Source organism: Balaenoptera acutorostrata, chromosome 5, assembly GCF_949987535.1.
Source record: "Balaenoptera acutorostrata chromosome 5, mBalAcu1.1, whole genome shotgun sequence".
Lineage (NCBI taxonomy): Eukaryota > Metazoa > Chordata > Mammalia > Artiodactyla > Balaenopteridae > Balaenoptera > Balaenoptera acutorostrata.
Window position 1 is genome coordinate 46,463,054 of NC_080068.1, and position 19,126 is coordinate 46,482,179.

General features: G+C 36.2%; 1 protein-coding gene and 1 pseudogene across 1 annotated transcript in view; one reads left to right on the forward strand and one right to left on the reverse strand.

Annotated features, from left to right (window-relative positions):
- Window positions 1-19,126, reverse strand: part of CFAP299 (cilia and flagella associated protein 299) — a 601,825-nt gene that overhangs the window by 510,851 nt on the left and 71,848 nt on the right. The gene's annotated exons all lie outside the window — the stretch shown is intronic.
- LOC103012903 (dynein light chain 1, cytoplasmic-like) lies at window positions 18,608-18,872 on the forward strand (annotated as a pseudogene).

Sequence of the window (19,126 nt, forward strand, 5' to 3'; positions counted from 1 at the left end):
GAAAAATGAAGTTAAGCCAAAAGGGGAAGGAGAGATGGAGTATAAGCAGTTAAGGAACTGGAGATTAAGATGACCAAGTAGGGAAGAGAAAGCTAGAAATATTAGAGATTGTGACTAGAAGTAAAGATAGTAGAATTTTGGAGTCCAAAGAAAGAGGAGTACTGGGAATGAGAGGTTCCAGGATGTAGCCACCTGGCAGGTTATCGTAAGAACTGTGAACTTTCAGAGCTGTGTGAACCACAGGAAGTAATGGTAAAAAATGAAGGCACTTGGAATGACAAGTAAAATTTTGACCTAGGTGCCAAAGTCCTTGACAAACACAAGAGATGGATTAATATGTCACAGAAGGATGGAGATGGATGTCAGGAATAAGTCTCAAAGTAGAAGGAGGATTTTTACTGGAAGATGCAGGAAATGGTATAGAAAGTCAACAGGGAACTACAAGCTCTGTGAAACACAGGATGGATAAATAGTGTCTCTTGCAGATGGCTGCCAGAAAAATCATATCCTCAGCAGGGGCGCCTAGTTTCAGTTAGGGCAGAAGTGAAGTGTTGTATGAAGCAGTCTATGAAAAATGAGTGCTAAAGTAGAATGTAGTTAAAGAAGGCCTGGAAGGCATTTGAAAATGACCCATGGGGCAGGGAAGAACCAGCAAAGTTAGGGTTGGCTCAGGAGAAAAGCTATGACTAAAAAACCTTAAATTTTTGAGCAGTAGCCTATGAATAAAAGGCAAAAATGAGATGGTACTGTATGATGGTACTATACGGAACTCTTGCACATAAATTTGTTCCAGTGCCACCTGAAGATCACAGAAGAATGATGTTTGTTGCCTCTAGCCACAGAGGCCCTGGAAGCTGAAGGTTTCCCCTGTGTCATACCTGGTATGGCTAGGACCCTCCATTCTTGGGGACCAGGCTCCTTAGGCCCACGCTGAAAGGTACTGCTCTAAGGTGGGAATGGATTCCCTCCTACTCAAAAGATCTGACAGCCTCTATCCTACTGAGTCAGGAAGAAAACCTGTTCTGTACCTCTCCTTACTTTCAAAGATTGGGCTCTCTCTGCCCCTCAGGACTCCAAGCAGAAGCTCTAGGAAAATACCAATAAATGAGGGAAGGAAATGCAAAGGACCAACAAGTAATATCTCAACAAGTTAACATATATTGTTGTATCAATATTTATAATAAATGAAGTATTAGCAGCACTCTAGGCACCCCCAAAGAATATATTAAAAGCAAGAACTTTTCCTGCTACCCTGCCAATGCATCCAAGCCAAAGCGATTCAGTGGTTAAACATCTATCACTCCATTTAATTTTGCGTAAGTGAGAAAACTCAAAGAATATGTTTTAAAATACCACAAACAGGGTAGCCTCTTTGACTCTCTTCTCCAAACTAGGGAAATTACCAAAAGCAACTTTCCAACATGCCCCAATAATGATTTCAGGTTTCAGAGATGCTATTAGGGCATAGGCAAGTAACAAAGACAGTTACTCAATGTCCCATGTGATTTATTGGGGGGTTGGGAGGGAATGCTGCCTGTGGATCAACAAATACTGTAACCCTTCCCTTTCAATTTAGTGGTTAACTCAATAATTTACTTCTACTCTGCTTACTTCAAAGTAGTATTTGAAGTGGCTACTTTTTGGTATAGTGTAAACTACTTGAGCAGTATAACTCTCCCATTTTCACTTATTCTCATAGCCTCATAAAATAAGAACACTATCACTACCCATTTGCAGATGAAAACATTTTTATAAAAGCATTTGGAATGACTGACTACTGCCTCAAAATACTTTCCTCTCTCGGTATCCAGAACACCATACTCCCTTTGGTCTCTTCCTGGCTAACCCTTTTCTGTCTCTGCTAGGAAGTTCTTCCTCGTCACACGGACCTCTACGTGTTGGCATGTGACAGGGCTCATTCCCTGTAACTCTTCTTTATCTTATCCATTCACATGACTTTAAATACTACTATACTTGAAATGACTCACAAATTAGTATCTCCAGCCCAGACCTCTCCACTGAACTCCAAAATGATTACCCAACTGCCCTCTCCATCTCCACTTGGATTTCTACATGGCATCTTTAACTTGATATGTCTGAAACACAAACTCTATAGATTCCAACCCTCCATAAAATCCTCCTCCCAACCCCACACCCAGCAGCACCTTTCCTATCTCCTTTACCTGCTTTATTTTTTTCCAAAGTACTTATGACCATTTATCATACTATATATTTTTGGTTTTTGTTTATTGTCTATCTTTCCCAACAAAAACATAAGCTCTGTGGATACAGAAATTTTTGTACGTTTTGATCACTGTGTCGATCACTACTTGGTACTTAGAGTAATGATAGGCAAATAGTAGATGCTCAATCAATACCAGATAATAAATGAACAAAGGATAATTCATTGATGTGTGAATCACTGAATATTGTATACTGGTGACTGTCAAAATTTATATCTGAAAATAGTAACTTAAAAAATTTAAAGGCATTTCAAGGAGGTGCTTATTCCCTTGGGCTATATGTTATAAAATGAAATAGGTCAGTCAGTGTATTTTTTTCCTGCTCTCTAAGAATTTTCCTCAACTTTACTGGTCCTACATTTGAAATCTTTTATTGTGCCTATATTTTTTAAAAAATCTTTCTTGTTCTCCAAGTGTTGTTTTCACACAGCATTGTATCCTTGTTTTTAAGAATACTGAATAGAGTGTGAAAGTGTGTATGACTGTGGGGTGGGAGAATTCACTAAAATCTCCATATAATTTGAATAAGTATGTTTCGTTTGTGACTGTGTGTGCATTTGTAGGCATTTTTTAATATGTTTACCTTAGTTTTTCTTTCTTATGTTTCAAGTTTTCCTCAAATATCTGTTGAACCTTAGTCATCTTTTCACATTTAGGAATGAGGCAATAAAAACCTAAATAACGTGGCAATGTGTGCACGGATGCTGGTGGAATTTTTCAGTGATGAGCTGGTCCTTATGCTTGAGAACTCCTACCTCCCAGAACGCTGAGATCTTTGATCTGGGCACCAACTCCCACACCAGCTGTCCACATCCATTCAGACAGTCACTTATTTCTAAAAGAAGGAACCTTCCAATATTTTGCTTAAGTGGGTTGATGGTCATTGTTGGTATTCTGTCCACCATGTGAAGTATAAGATTATTGTGACCTTCCATATATAGATCTTAATGGTCTTGTTTTTCAACTCACTCTTCACTCCTGTTGTTCATCAGAACTGGCATTCCAGAATCGTGAGGCTCTCCAGGATTCAGCAGGGTAGATCAACTGCCTTCCAGGGCCTGGCCCCCTCTATCCTGCTTCTTCCAGTAGCTCTCCCTAAACTGCTTTCTGTCTGCCAGAAAATTGCTGAAAATTGTCAACCACTAATGGTCACCTCCTATTATCTTCAAAATGATGTATTTATATGTTTTAATCCCTTTGAGGTGTCTGAAATGGTAAAGGACACAGTACCATGTGATTAGTGTGCCACCATGAACCAAAAATCTTCTCTGACCTTTAAAGCTACTGTAAAGCTAAAATGCTAGGAAAATAGCTAGTTGGGTAAAAATGAACATCAGGCTTGTGGGATTATTTTTAAGGAATAATTTGAGGATTAGGTATATGTGAATTTTTTTAAATTATTCTTTAGAGCATGTCTAAAGCTTGTTAAAAATTTAGATTACTGGGCCAAAATACTAATTAAATTAAGATGTATAGGACAGGATACATGTACACTAAAATTTGGTAACAAATGAATTAAAGGGATGATATATGAGAACACACCTCTTAGTATGAGTACTCTTTTTTTTTTTTTTTTAACCTGGAATTAAGGGGGGAAATTCTCAGCCATTAAGATACCAATTTCATTTTTTTTTAAATTGTGTTGGGTGTGATAATGGTATTGTGGTATGTAGGAGAATGACTTTTTTTTTTAAATTAATTTATTTATTTATTTATTTATTTTTGGCTGTGTTGGGTCTCCGTTTCTGTGCAAGGGCTTTCTCCAGTTGCGGCGAGCTGGGGCCACTCTTCATCGTGGTGCGCGGGCCTCTCACTATCGCGGCCTCTCTTGTTGCGGAGAACAGGCTCCAGACGCGCAGGCTCAGTAATTGTGGCTCACGGGCCCAGTTACTCCGCGGCATGTGGGATCTTCCCAGACCAGGGCCCGAACCTGTGTCCCCTGCATTGGCAGGCAGATTCTCAACCACTGCGCCACCAGGGAAGCCCTATGAGTACTCTTAAAGGAGTGTAAATGCCTCTGCCTGAATGCTCAGAGAAAACTCTGTTGTCTATTAAAAATTGGAGTGTTTGTGATATGCAAGGTTCATTAGACAAAAGCATGATCTCTCCTAATAGTTTTTATGATTTTAAAACCTTTTCTTAAACATAAATAAATAAAAGGGATTGAGTTCTCACTGCTTACTCTATAGCCTTGTAGAATAATAGGTGAGTGCATGCTATATCAATCACATGAAGCTTGATAAGACTGCAGTTTCTATGAGACTCTACTCAGGGCTTACGTTGACTCCTGAGTCAGGCATTTTAATAACCTGTGCCAATTTTAGTTTCTCCTCTGCTCTCAAACCCTATGCAAACACCAGGGGCTACTTTAATGTAAACATTCTAAGTACCAAATGCATCATCATGGCCATGTGCTTTTACTACCGTTTCTCACGGTGTCTCTGACTTCAACTAATAATGCAAACATCATTTTCAAATTAATCATCAACAGAGTAGTGTGAATTGTTTTAAGTTAAATTAACATCGCTGAAGATGACTAATGGAAAACACCAGTGTGGACAGATGTTTTCATTTGGAGAAATGTATTATATCCCTTCAAACAAATCCCATAATCTAACCCCACAACTCCTACTGCTTAACAAGTAATCAAGTAAAATACAATAATTTAATTACCTTATTTTTCAGACTTATTGTTGTTGTACCACATTGTTCTCATTCAGCTTGGTTTGACGGCCCTTTTAACGTTAGTAGTATTAACAATAATAGCTTTAACTCCAAAAGGCATTATATTTCTGTCATCTAAAATCAATCATGAGATGTATTTTACAATAGTCTTTGCCCAAACAGCAGCATGTTAACATAACTCAGCTAGTTCCATACAGGATACCCAAGGCCTTTACAAACCTGAGAGACCAACAATTCTCAGAAGAAATTACAAAAGTAATTTTATCCACTTCTCTTTCCCAGAAATGACAGTAGCCAGAAGAAAACTAATTTGGATTCACATATCCTGTAACTTATTCTGCTGGACGTTCCTCTGTATCAAGAGGAACAAGTGGGGAATGAAATGAATAGCTGAGGGCCTGTTTGCCCCAACAGGATGATATAACCGACTAAAATATACCCACAGAGCCATGCAAGGACTAAATTGCTCCTTTAAAGTAAGGAAAGAATTCAGGTTACGACATACAGCTTACTGTATGCACCAATCATGACGTGGCAGCACTCCCAGGCAGAGGGCAGGTTTGCCTGCCTCAAGCCCCCAGCAAACATTTATCAGCAGGGTCATGTCTCTTCAGGGTGAAGATCTCCTAAGGCCTTCTGGAAGTTACTTTTATATTTCTTCCGGTGGGTTTATATTTTTACCGTCACCAACTGTTCTTGTACCCATGAGGCACAAGTTAACAGGTAACATCCCTAGCATTTTTCTGAGCGTTTACTGCAGGATCTAAGTGTTTACTGGTGCACCATCAGCTTTCTAGGAACAATTTTTCAGTTAACAGGCTCAGGATTTAGATATGATGGGATCTAGTCTTTCACTGAGTAATTATCAGATCAATATAGACAGTCTTAAATGAGGCTCAATCTTCTCAGTAGCATAGTTTGTTAGAGTAATGGGCGAAGGTGAGGAGGAGACTAAATTAATCTAAGCCATCTATCACTGACATTTCTAGCCTTTGTATAATGTTTTGTATAACTGTTGTCAAAGAGGAAAGGAAATGAATGGATTATATTGTCAAAAGATTGAAAACAAACACTAAATCAAGCATTAAAAAAAAAGTTTAAATGAAAGCAGTTATTTCTGTAGATAATTAACTATATTAATTGTATACCTGACAGAACTATGTTTCCTTTATCATTACTGAATATCATGAAAATCATTCCTACACTGAAAGATATTAACTCAAATTTTTAAAAATGAGCTCTTACAGAGTCTCAATTGCATTGCTGGACCCCTATTATGGGCTGAATTGTATCCCCCTAAAATTCATATGTGAAAATCCCAAGCCCCAGTACCCCAGAGCATGATTATACTTGGAGATACACTGTATAGGCAGACCCTATTCCAATCTGACTGGTGTCCTTATAACAAGAGGAAATTTAGACACACGAAGAGACACCAAGGATGCTTGTGCACTACAAGAAAGCAGCCACCAGTAAGCCAAGGACAGAAACTTCAGAAGAAGCCAACCCTGCCAACATTTTGATCTTGGACTTCCACCCTTTAGAACTGTGAGAAAATGAATTTCTATTGTTTAAGCCAGCCACCGAGTCTGTGATACTTTGTAACAGCACCCCGAGCAAACTAATACAACCTCCATTCACTCAACAAATACTACCTGAGCACCATCATGGGCTGGAAGGGTGCTAGCTGCTGGGCTGGGTACAGCACTGGGAGACTGGTCCCATCCCAGCTGCTCAGTGCATTACAGAAACACTTCACGTAATTGAGAAGCACAATTACTAAAAAACTGTATAAAAATTGACAAAGATCGTCGTGTCTCCATTGTCATTTGTTTCTAGGTATTTTTTGATTTCCCCTTTGATTTCTTCTGTGATCACTTCGTTATTAAGTAGTGTATTGTGTAGCCTCCAGGTGTTTGTATTTTTTACAGATCTTTTCCTGTAATTGATATCTAGTCTCATAGCATTGTGGTTGGAAAAGATACTTGATACGATTTCAATTTTCGTAAATTTACCAAGGCTTGATTTGTGACCCAAGATATGATCTATCCTGGAGAATGTTCCATGAGCACTTGAGAAAAATGTGTATCCTGTTGTTTTTGGGTGGAATGTCCTATAAATATCAATTAAGTCCATCTTGTTTAATGTATCATTTAAAGCTTGTGTTTCCTTATTTATTTTCATTTTGGATGATCTGTCCATTGGTGAAAGTGGGGTGTTAAAGTCCCCTAGTATGATTGTGTTACTGTCGATTTCCCCTTTTATGGCTGTTAGTATTTGCCTTATGTATTGAGGTGCTCCTATGTTGGATGCATAAATATTTACAATTGTTGTACCTTCTTCTTGGATCGATCCCGTGATCATTATGTAGTGTCCTTCTTTGTCTCTTGTAATAGTCTTTATTTTAAAGTCTATTTTGTCTGATATGAGAATTGCTACTCCAGCTTTCTTTTGATTTCCATTTGCATGGAATATCTTTTTCCATCCCCTCACTTTCAGTCTGTATGTGTCCCTAGGTCTGAAGTGGGTCTCTTGTAGACAGCATATATACAGGTCTTGTTTTTGTATCCATTCAGCCAGTCTATGTCTTTTGGTGGGAGCATTTAATCCATTTACATTTAAGGTAATTATCGATATGTATGTTCCTATTCCCATTTTCTTAAATGTTTTGGGTTTGTTATTGTAGGTGTTTTCCTTCTCTTGTGGTTCATTGCAGCTCTATTTACAATAGCCAGGACATGGAAGCAACCTAAGTGTCCATCATCGGATGAATGGATAAAGAAGATGTGGCACATATATACAATGGAACATTACTCAGCCATAAAAAGAAACGAAATTGAGTTATTTGTAGTGAGGTGGATGGAGTTAGAGTATGTCATACAGAGTGAAGTAAGTCAGAAAGAGATAAACAAATACAGTATGCTAACACATATATATGGAATCTAAGGAAAAAAAAAAAAAGGTCATGAAGAACCTAGTGGCAAGATGGGAATGAAGACACAGACCTACTAGAGAATGGACTTGAGGATATGGAGAGGGGGAAGGGTAAGCTGTGACAAAGTGAGAGAGTGGCATGGACATATATACACTACCAAACGTAAAACAGATAGCTAGTGGGAAGCAACCGCATAGCACAAGAAGATCAGCTCTGTGCTTTGTGACCACCTAGAGGGGTGGGATAGGGAGGGTGGGAGGGAGGGAGATGCAAAAGGGAAGAGATATGGGAACATATGTATATGTATAACTGATTCACTTTGTTATAAAGCAGAAACTAACACACCATTGTAAAGCAATTATACTGCAATAAAGATGTTAAAAAAAAAAATCAACAAAGAGTTTCCAACTTCCCAAGAACAGTTATCTTCCCTAATCTACTTTAGCTTTACCTCATTTGTTTTTTTATTCTGATGAAAATTATCCAACTCATTTAGTCCAATCTTTTAAACCACTACCTTCTTCACTGCCTGTTTTCAAAGATGCTGCTTTTTTCAGCCCTGATAATTTCACCAGTTATTGACTCACTTTTCTCCCTTGCTGCATTATAAAGAAGTGACTCATAGCCTTTTTTTCATGACACACATAGAAATAAAATTTTCACAAAACTGACTCTGGGAGCACCTGTATAAGACTTAGAGGAAAAAAATATTACATTTCCTTTGCATTTTATGATTATAATATAAATAAAATACAAAGTATTAGGGAAGATTTAAAATATCGACTATAAATGCACTTTCCAAAAAATGTTTTCTAACTTTTAATAAGAAACATGAAATTTCTTCTGTGGACATAATGCTTTAGTATATGGTTTTACGTTCGAAATAGCTATACACATATCCTTATCAAGACTTTTTAATGATGATCTCCTTAAATTTTTCATAGTGATATTAATGACAAATTTTGTTCACACAAGTAGGTGGTATCAAATGAATATACATTGCTTGTATTTAATTGCTTTCTTACAAAATTACCAGAATTTATATAATTCTGTTTAAATTATATCAATATTTCATGGGAGCAATCAGTCCTTTAAAATGTCTTCCCTCTTTTTTGTGTGTGACAAATTTAACAGTGAACAGTCTGGTGGTATTGCTGACTTTAAACCTTCAAGTATTTAAAAATATTAAAGATTTTCCTCAGTCCTACACAGATGTTGCTTTGCTCATCTTAAATGTTTAGGATTCAGATTTTTCCATTAACTCTATCAGTACCTGTTGAAGTACTTTAATTAAGCTCCTTGGAAGCTGAAAAAATACAAAGTGCACTATTTTGAATGCCAACAACAATGCTTTTTAAAAATATGCAAAGTAAGAAACCAGCCCCTCCTCTTCCTTATACTCCTTCATCTCTCTCTCTTTCACACACACACACACACACACACAATTCATCAATAATTTTATAAATTCTTGCCTAACTCTCCTTGAAGAACCAATGCACTTCAGTATGAAATTGTGTTCTGATCATATTTCTTTGAATAAAGATGAAAAAGATATTTTAACAGCTTGGATTTAATTACCATTATATGTATATTACCCTCATTTTTTATTACCAATCACCATTTTAATAACATCTTTTAATATGGACTGTAAATCTATGGACAAACACTGACATATGTAAATATATCTAATGTTAATTAAATAACGTATTTTTGAATTCTAGGGTTTAAAAAGAACTTTTGATGTAAATCTCATATGTTTTCCTACAACCTAACATAACCTTCAATGCCCAAAGATATTTTGGTGAGTGCTTCCTTAGTATGTTCTTGGTTTCAAGTATCCCTTTACCACTTTGAACATTTTATTCTCAGATGTTTGATATAGAGCTTCTTTGGAACAAATAATATTCTTCCAAGCATTTGTCTTCAGGGATTCCAAGCTGTATGATATTAGTAAGTATATTACTTCTGTGGAATCATCCATGTGTAATGAAAACTTTATGATGTACTATTCTTCTGGATTCATGTTGTCTCTCTCATATTTGATATGAATGTCAACGTATTTACTAATAGCATTGTTTGAAAAGGCAACTTTTTTATTGTCTTCCCTTCTTTGGTATCAAATACAGTACTGATAAGTTTTTATATAGGCTGGTAAAATTAAAGGTTTGCAGTTATGTGAGGTGTCTTTTTTTCTAGCACTAGGACTTAATTCTAAAACTAGCTTCTTGGGTTTGATTTGCTGTTATAAGCAATCTCAAAATAATGATTTTTTAAAATTTTGTGCCAGCATAATGTACTTTGCTCCACTGCTTTATTGCATATCTTTTCCAGGCAAGTAAGACATGTGGGAAGAGGAAGAGAGAAATTATTGGGGGACCAAAAAGCTACTTGAATTAGTAACAAGGTAGTCTACCTTATGAATCAGTAACTTTCTAGCTTTGAGAAAGAAGTTGTACATTCTGGTGAAAAATTAATATCTATAAGTATTGAACTGAATTAAAAATAAAGTACTGAAGGGGACTGTGGGACCTTCTAGCTTCAGAAGATAAGTTTGTCAGTGTTTTTTAGATGTTGGCATTCTTAGAAATTAAACAAAACAAAATGGATTGAAAACTTGATAGTTAAGCACATGGTTAGCAAAGTAGAAAATATTATAAATTATTTAATTTCATTGTAATCCTGGAAAATTCAAAAAATATAATTATCAATTATGATCATTATTTTAAATGTTTTTTAAAAATAGATTTATGAATCCAGTAAGACACACAATCATGTTTAATAAAATTATTAAATTATTTTCATTTATTTGCTTTTAGAAGTAAACCTTTCCTACCTCTACATGAAAAAATTATGAAATTGCATCAAGAATCAGGCTTGGCTAATTGTTAATATCAGTAGCCAATAAGGAAATAAGGAAAACAAGAATGAAGCTAGAGATAATTTAAAAAGTAACTCTGTTTTTATTATAAAAATAATCAAATTAAGCATGAAACAATTTCATTGTGAAAATTCAGAGCAAAATAAATCTTAAGAAAAACTGAATATTTTACTTGTACCCACAAAACAAAGAACTTTATTGATAAACATCATGACTCAAATAATAATCAGACTATGGTAGGAAAGTGAGTTGGATAGTCTCCATGCCATCATGCAAACTTTGACTAAAAATCAAAACAAAATAGAAAAATGCAGGTGGTATATCTTCGCCCCATTGGGATATAAGACCATCTGCAAAATGACTCTATACTTTGCAGACTGTAACAGAGGAATATGTGGATCTTCTTGTCTTGACCTAAATCTCCAATAAGTACATTAAGCTGCTTTGCCTGATGTTTTTAATTTAGCTCTATCCAGGGGGAGACAGAAGATTAGATGATCACTTGGGGTATGTTTCTGTCACAGGATCAGTAACTGCCTTATCATTGTTATATACGCAAAGCCCAGAACACCAAAACTCTCACTTAGAAATATGTTTGATAACTTTCTATACTTTCTATACTGGATATGTCATAAGTTCATTAGAATAATAAACAAAATAACTGAAACTTGAATTCTAAGAATTACCTGAGGCTGACAATAAAGCATATTAACTGTTAAAATTAGGTCCGGAGATGTATATTTCTCTATTATGTTCAATGTTACTAACACCTAAACACAATTGAAAAAAAAAGGCCTAAGTATAAACCCAATAACCAAAAAGACACATTATTGTACCTTAAAGATCTATTAAGGAGTATAAAAGAATATTTAAATAAATTAATAAACAAATCACATTCTTGTATGGGATGACTCAGTTGCTATACTCATTTATCTATTTATCTATCTGTCATCTATTAAGTGCAATATAAATTAAAATACCAAGAAAATGTTGAAATCAGACATAGGGATTATGCATTTCAATTGGAAAAATAAGGAGGAAAGTCTAGAAATTTCTAAAAAAAGTCATGTAATTAAAATAGCTTCTTAATGAATTTTAAAAATTGACAGATGAATGCAACAGAAGTAAAAAAAAAAAAAAGCTTAATTCAGATAAGAATTTATTTTAATTCTTTAAATGACAAAGGTAACATTTCAAATCAATGGAGAAAGAAAAAGATTACTCAATAAATTATCTTAGAAAAACTAGACAACCTTTTGGAAAATTCTCTACCTTAACTCTTACAAATGGATGAAGCATGTCTCTCTCACACACACACACACTCACACACATAAAACCATAAATTTGTAGAAGAAAAAAAAAATTAAGTTTATATTGTCAGAGTTAGGATGACCTTTGGAAGCTGAACAATAAACGGATAAGTAATAGGACACTTCCTGCTATTCCTCAGACACACGAGGCCCACTATGGGCTCAAGGCCTTGCATTTCCTGTTGGCTTTTCCTAGATCTCTTCCATCCACCCTCAAATAGGGCTCAAACAGCCTCAAGGTTTGCTCACTTATTTCAGATTTTTATTCAAATGTTACTTTCTCAGAAAAGCCTTTGTTCTCAAATGGCAACCCACTGGAATCTTCCTATTCCTCTACTCCTTTACCTTGCATTAATTTTCTCCTTAGTACTTGCCACCACCTAAAATATTATATATCATTTAATTTATCTCACTTATTATCTGACTTCCCCTACTAGACTGCAAGTTTCATGAAAGCAAAGGTGCTTTTTTTGTATTATCCCCTTCTCAGTGCCTACAAGACTACCTGGAGCATATGAAGTGCTCAAAACATATTTGATAAATGAAGAAAGAATGAATAAAAAGTCAAAGGAGTAAGAAGAAAGCCTAGAGAAAAAGGTGTAATTAAATCAGAATGGGTAAAATGACAATAGAGCCGCAAGCTGTAAGAGATCAAGTTAGATAAGCAGACAAAAGTACATGTTAGAACAAAAATTAGAATGTCACTAATGACTTTGGCAAAAGCAGTTTGGGAGACAGTTCTCCATGGATCTCTCATTTCTACACCTGTTGCTAGTAGGGATACTGACTGTCCTTTATTCCAGAAGATCATTTCAAGTATGTTTGTATCATGAACAGCCTTGGAAGATGTGGTATTTACTCTGCAGTAAGAGACACATTAGTTTACAACTTTGGAAGATAAAGATATTGTCTCCCCTCTGTAGCAAAAGGCAGGATGCTTACCACCCATTATTAAAAATTCTGGGCTCTGTATGCTCTGGATTCTTCTCCTGTAATGCAACCCATAGAGTGTGCAGGTAACAGCTCACCCTCTTTGTGTTTCCTTATGGGAACTGGAGCCCAGAAAACAGGTACAAAAAAATGCTGATTTTCTGGTTGCTGCTAATGCTGTGAATAATAAATTGTTCATCATCTCTGACCCAAGAGTCTTATCTCCCATCAGCATCTATAAAACTATAGCAGGCTAACTTATTAGTGTGCAATTAGGGTAAAATCCCAGGCCTTTTTACAGTTCTAGATAGAGAGATGGCAAAATAACAGGATTTTTGTATAGCTACACTAGCATTAGCACTGATATAGTAATTTACTTCCACTCAATACAGTACTAAATTACACCTTCAAAACTCAAAACCATCATTCAACTTCTCTTTCACCTACATGATATTCATAAATGCATAATAGTTCACCATTATGTAGGACAGTTCACTACAGTCATTTATCTGGCTCTCATAACTCTTAGCTACAAACAGTATACACACTCATATGATCTTAGGAGAAGTATGAGAATATGAAGCAGAATTTACCATTCTACCTGAAGTATGAAACAGAACTGTTCCAACCAATTCATAAAATCATGAGCAAGAAATAAATGATTATTTTTGTATGCCACTGAAATTTTTATATTGTTTGTTATGCAGCAATAGCTGACTGATATAAGACCCAAATATCAACCCTCTTAATGTAATAAAAGTTTACTTCTCCCTTGTGAAATATTCTTAAGGGGAGCAACACAGAACTAGTATGGGAGCTCTGCTACACAAAGTTACCCAAGGACAAAATCTCCTTCTATCTTATTGGTCTACCTTTCCCTCAAAATCATCCTTAGTTCTTGTTCCAAGATAGCTCACTACCTCATTTGTGTTCGAAAAAATGGGATAGAGGAAGGGTGACAGGAATGCAACACACTTGCCTTTTAAAAACATCCCAGATTCTGCACCCACAAAGTCTCCTTACATCCATTAGTCATGTGGCCACACCTAACTACAAGGAAGGTAAAAAAAACTTTATTTTTGGCAGTCCTGCACATAGCCAAAAATCAGGGGCTTTACAGGCATACATTGTTTTGTTGTGCTTCTCTTTATTACACTTCACAGTTACTGTGTTTTCTACAAATTGAAGGTTTGTGGCAACCCTGCATGGAGCAAGTCTATTGGTGCCACTTTTCCAACAGTATTTGCTCACTTCATGTCTCTGTGTCACAGTTTGGTTAACTCTCACAATATTTCAAATTTTTTCATTATTATTATATTTGTTGTGATGATCTGAAATCAGTGATCTTTAATGTAACTACTATGACTCAACTGAAGGCTCAGATGATGGTTAGCATTTTTTAGCAATAAAGTATTTTTAATTAAGGCATGAACGTTGTTTTCTTAGACATAATGCTATTCCACATTTAATACACTACGGTATGGTATAAACATAACTCTTATATACACTGGGAAACAAAAATAAATTGTGTATCTCACTTAATTGTGATACTCACTTTATTGTGGTGGTTTAAAATTGAACATGCAACATCTCAGAGGTATGTCTGTGTCTCTGTTAAAGGAGAGAATGGACATTTAAATACAACTAGCATTATTTGCCACAGTCAATTCATGTGGCAACCCAAATATCCATCACAATCTCTCTCCTTCACATAGAATACATTGATTACCTCCACAAGGGAGAAAATTCCAAAGTCCCACTGGTTACTGTACCCAGCTCTTTCCCTTCATTAATCATGGATGTGGAGCCTCATGATTTGGCAACCTACAAACTAAAACAAGTTTATCTGTCCCCATACACTCAATACTCATGGCTTGTGAAGAAGTAGATATTGCAAACTAAACTGCCCCTATTGAGCAAAGAGGGATTGGGAAATTTATAGCAGTCACTGGGCCATAGCAATAATCAAATCCTACTAAGTAGGCGTTACAAATATTCCATGAACCAACAATGGATTAGTCTCATCTGGAAGGCCCTGATTCTGCTTTCCTGGAAGAAATTTGCGCTTTCTTCCAAAGCCTTTGGTTCTATCCCCTGGCGGGTGCTTTCCTATCTTTTGTCCTCCCTTGCCATGAATCAAGCAGGTGGTACAAAGATTGCTCTTCTTGGAGACTGTGATATTTTTGTAGCCTTCTCCTTGCTGGTCCAGATTTGGTGGCCCAGGAATTTTCTAAAGGGTTGAACAATTACAGGCTTTTGCAGGCTATGTTGTTGTTCTGTAGCCATACAATTCCATCAAAACCTTAGCTAGCTTCCAGGCAATTTGTTTTGGATTAGTTCCATATGTAAGTAACTATAGCCAAAGATTTAATCTAGATGTACTCTTTAAGCCTGAAGATGCTTGTCTTTTCCTTATTACCCTGTGTGCTTTCCTTACCCCCTCTCTGGATGGAAGCTACATCCAGGCTATCTAAACCATTTTGTTTGGGTGGAAAAGCAATACTCTTAATTTGATTTTGCTTCTCGTCTGGTTCCCAAATCTGGCAGGACATTGAATTTATCTCCTACTAAGGCAGTGGCTTTGAAGCTACCAGTTATAATTGCTTTGGTTTGGAATACAGGAGTTGACTTTTTCAACCCTCAAAGGCCTCAAATTATAGGACTCTCAGTGAAATTATTTTGCTAACCTGGCACAAAGAGCCTTTCTTAACAGAACTATATGCCCTTCCACCTTTGCTTGCAGACTGGTTAACTCTAGCCTGAGTTCATCTCTGTCATAGGATTTTGCTGGAAGAGCAAGAAGCTGCCAACACACATGAAGATCCTGCAGCTTTCCAGTGATTTCCCCTAATGTTATATATGGCCTCCGTCACCATTTAATCTGCCTTCTAAAATACTGTAATCAACAGTTATATCAATGCTTTGCCTCAGCATATCAGGGATCAACCAGCTTTTCAACTTCCAATATCTGTGTCTGTGCTTCCTGCCTCCCAAGTGCTAAACATATTATGCCACAGATCTAGGTTATGCCACTTCATGCACCCCATTTCTGGTACCAAATTCTGTCTTAGGAAATGCATAACAGAGATTCAAATACAGTCCATAAAGAAAACAGAGGTTTATTCCTTTCACATTACAGTATGGAAATGATAGTCTAGGGATTTTATGGGGGAACCAGGCTTTTTCTATCACGTAGCTCTGTCATCCCTCAGATACTGCTCTTATCCACATGGTACAAGATGATCGATCCATCACCACAAACACTTTTCAAAGCAGCAGGATGGGGAAAAGGTGGCAGAGGGCCAGCTCTTCGTCCTTTAAGGAAAATCTGGAAACCGCACACATCACCTCGAAGGGAGCTTAGAAAATGTAGTGCTTACTCTGTAGCCACATGTCCTGCTACAAAACAAGAGTCCTTTCATTATAGGAGAAGAGGATCATTGATATCAGGGAGCAAAATATGTCCTTGCTACAGCCTTAAAATAAGTGACATTGGGATCTAACATGGTGTTTTGTGAACCAGTATTTATAACAATAAGAACTAAGGTGAATAGAACATTATTTTAAGAATAACTGCTCACCTAATGATATTTATAGAATATTTTCCAAGGTATAACATCCAAAATATAAATTTTGATATAAATAAATGTGAATTTACAGTTTACCTTTTGCATTAAATATCTGATATATAATAGGTATTTGATAAATAATTGTTGAATGAAAGAATGAATGAACTGAGTAAGTAACAAATATTTACTGAATCCCTGCAATGAGGCCATGACTGTGTAGACACCAAAGACATATTTAAAAAGGTATGACATATGGAAGGGGTTGGCAGCATTTTACTTGATGATACTGGCAATGTGAAGAGCTATACACATCAAATAAACATATAAAATAATAATATATAAATAATAAATATAATAAAGAAATTTTCTACACAATTCCCAATGATTATACAGAAAAATAAAACTTCCTAAATTAAATTTTTCTTAAAATAATTTTATAATTTCAAATAAGATAAAAAATTGGGTATCCTTTTTTTAACTCACTCTGAGTAAGAAGGTTACTCTAAGAGCAAATGAATTAATTGGTATTTATTTATGTAATTTTTATATTATACTGAATCTTACACTTAAGATTTTAGTAAAAAGTAACAACATATTTAGCATGAAATTGTGACATGTAATTATTCGCTTAAAATTGGAATGGTTTTCAAGTAATTTAAATCAATGACACATACATGAACTATTTCTTTATAGCCATCAAAGCTATTTGTGCTTACATACAAAGAATAAAATAATTCATTTGTAGTTCTGACAAACAGAGAAAAGAAGAACTTGAACCAGTACTTTCAATGAGGTAAACTGTTCCTCTCATTTTTTCACAAATCTTTCTCTTTTCTATTCTTCCATTCCTAGAAGCAGCATTTAGTTATCACCATGGATTATTTTTAGGAATGCATTGCTACAGACTATTGGGATATATTATTTAGAAGGCTGTGCACACATTAAGGGAAATGACCTGTTTACAAACATATATAAAATGTTTGTTTTATAATCACTCAGGTACATGACACACCCAGATGTTTCTACAGAATAACACCTCAGGAGAAATCACATATCTTTAGCCTTTTATAACTTTTTTTCTCTGTAGTTTTGCATATTTGGGAATGAAGAGATGAACAGAAAAAATTAAGGACAACAGGTGCAGGAAAACAACTGCTCAATACCTGCCTTGTCACACAAAGAAAAGATTTTTTTTTTAAGTCTCCTTGATGAGAATAAATTTTTGTTCTTTGAGAGTGGACAAAGTCATTTATTGCTCTATCAAGCATATAAGGTGAGTAAAAAAGCTGAGAAGTAATTTTCATTACAACACGTTTATTAAAAAACATAAACATTGGTGAAAATATTCTGGGAAAGATGGCAAGCTAGGCACACTTATTCCTCTTCATCCAGCTCCAGATTCCCATTAACATGAATGAAAGTATATAAAAAATAGGGTGTACATTGTATAAGAACTGGAAACTTTGTGCCAAAAAAAGACAAAGACTTTTTTTAGAAATAGCATAGATAAAACAAATGAAAGAAAGAACTATGTGCTTATTACCAATATTTTATCATCATAAAATAGCTTCCATCTTATTGTTTTCAGATTTTTCTATCTATAAGTGAAATTTAGACATTCCTTCCTTTATTCAACAGATAGTTATTTTCATGACCAAGGCAGTGTCCTAGATCTTACTATTCAAAAAATGTTCCTATTCTCATAGAGCTTACAATTTACTGCCATGGAGAAAAATAAATGAGTCTGTGAATGTAGCACAGTATCATAGGAGGTACTAAAGGAGGGTTATCCAGAGCCATGATGGTGGGCAGCAGCTCGGACACTCACTAGAAGAACAAGCCACTCCCCAAACAGAACTTTTGCAGCCACATATCAATGGCATTCAATGACTGCTGAGCTGCCAGGAGCAGAATTCAAATTATAGGGTTAATAGGCTGTGACCCTGATAGATGCACCACGGCTTCAGTAGGGACCGCTCCTCTCTAAGGGTCTGAGTCTCGCCAGCCTCTCCCCCAAGAGGCCGTTGCAGTCAGCCAGCCGCTGCTCTTTGGTAACCATGTGTGACCGAAAGGCCGTGATCAGAAATGCCGATATGTTGGAGGAGATGCAACAGGACTCGGTGGAGTGCGCTACTCAGGCACTGGAGAAATACAGAGAAGGACACTGCTGCCCATATCAAGAAGGAGTTTGACAAGAAGTAGAACCCCACCTGGCACTGCATTGTGGGGAGGAACTTCAGTACTTGTGTGACACATGAAACCAAACACTTCATCTACTTCTACCTGGGCCAAGTGGCCATTCTCCTGTTCGAATCTGGTTAAAAGCATGGACTGTGCCACACACCCAGTGATCCATCCAAAAACAAGGACTGTAGCCTAAATTCCAAATACCACAGACTGAAATCTTCAGCCTTGCCCAAGGGAGCACCTCAATCTTTATTGTGTTGCTTTGTACAGGGCATACTCTGTACTAGTTTGTTGTGGTTATAAAGCAATTAGCAAAACAAAACAAAAAAAAAGAACAGGCCATGACCCTGAAGATGAAGAGGCTTCTATGATGTCCAGGCAGCCCACAC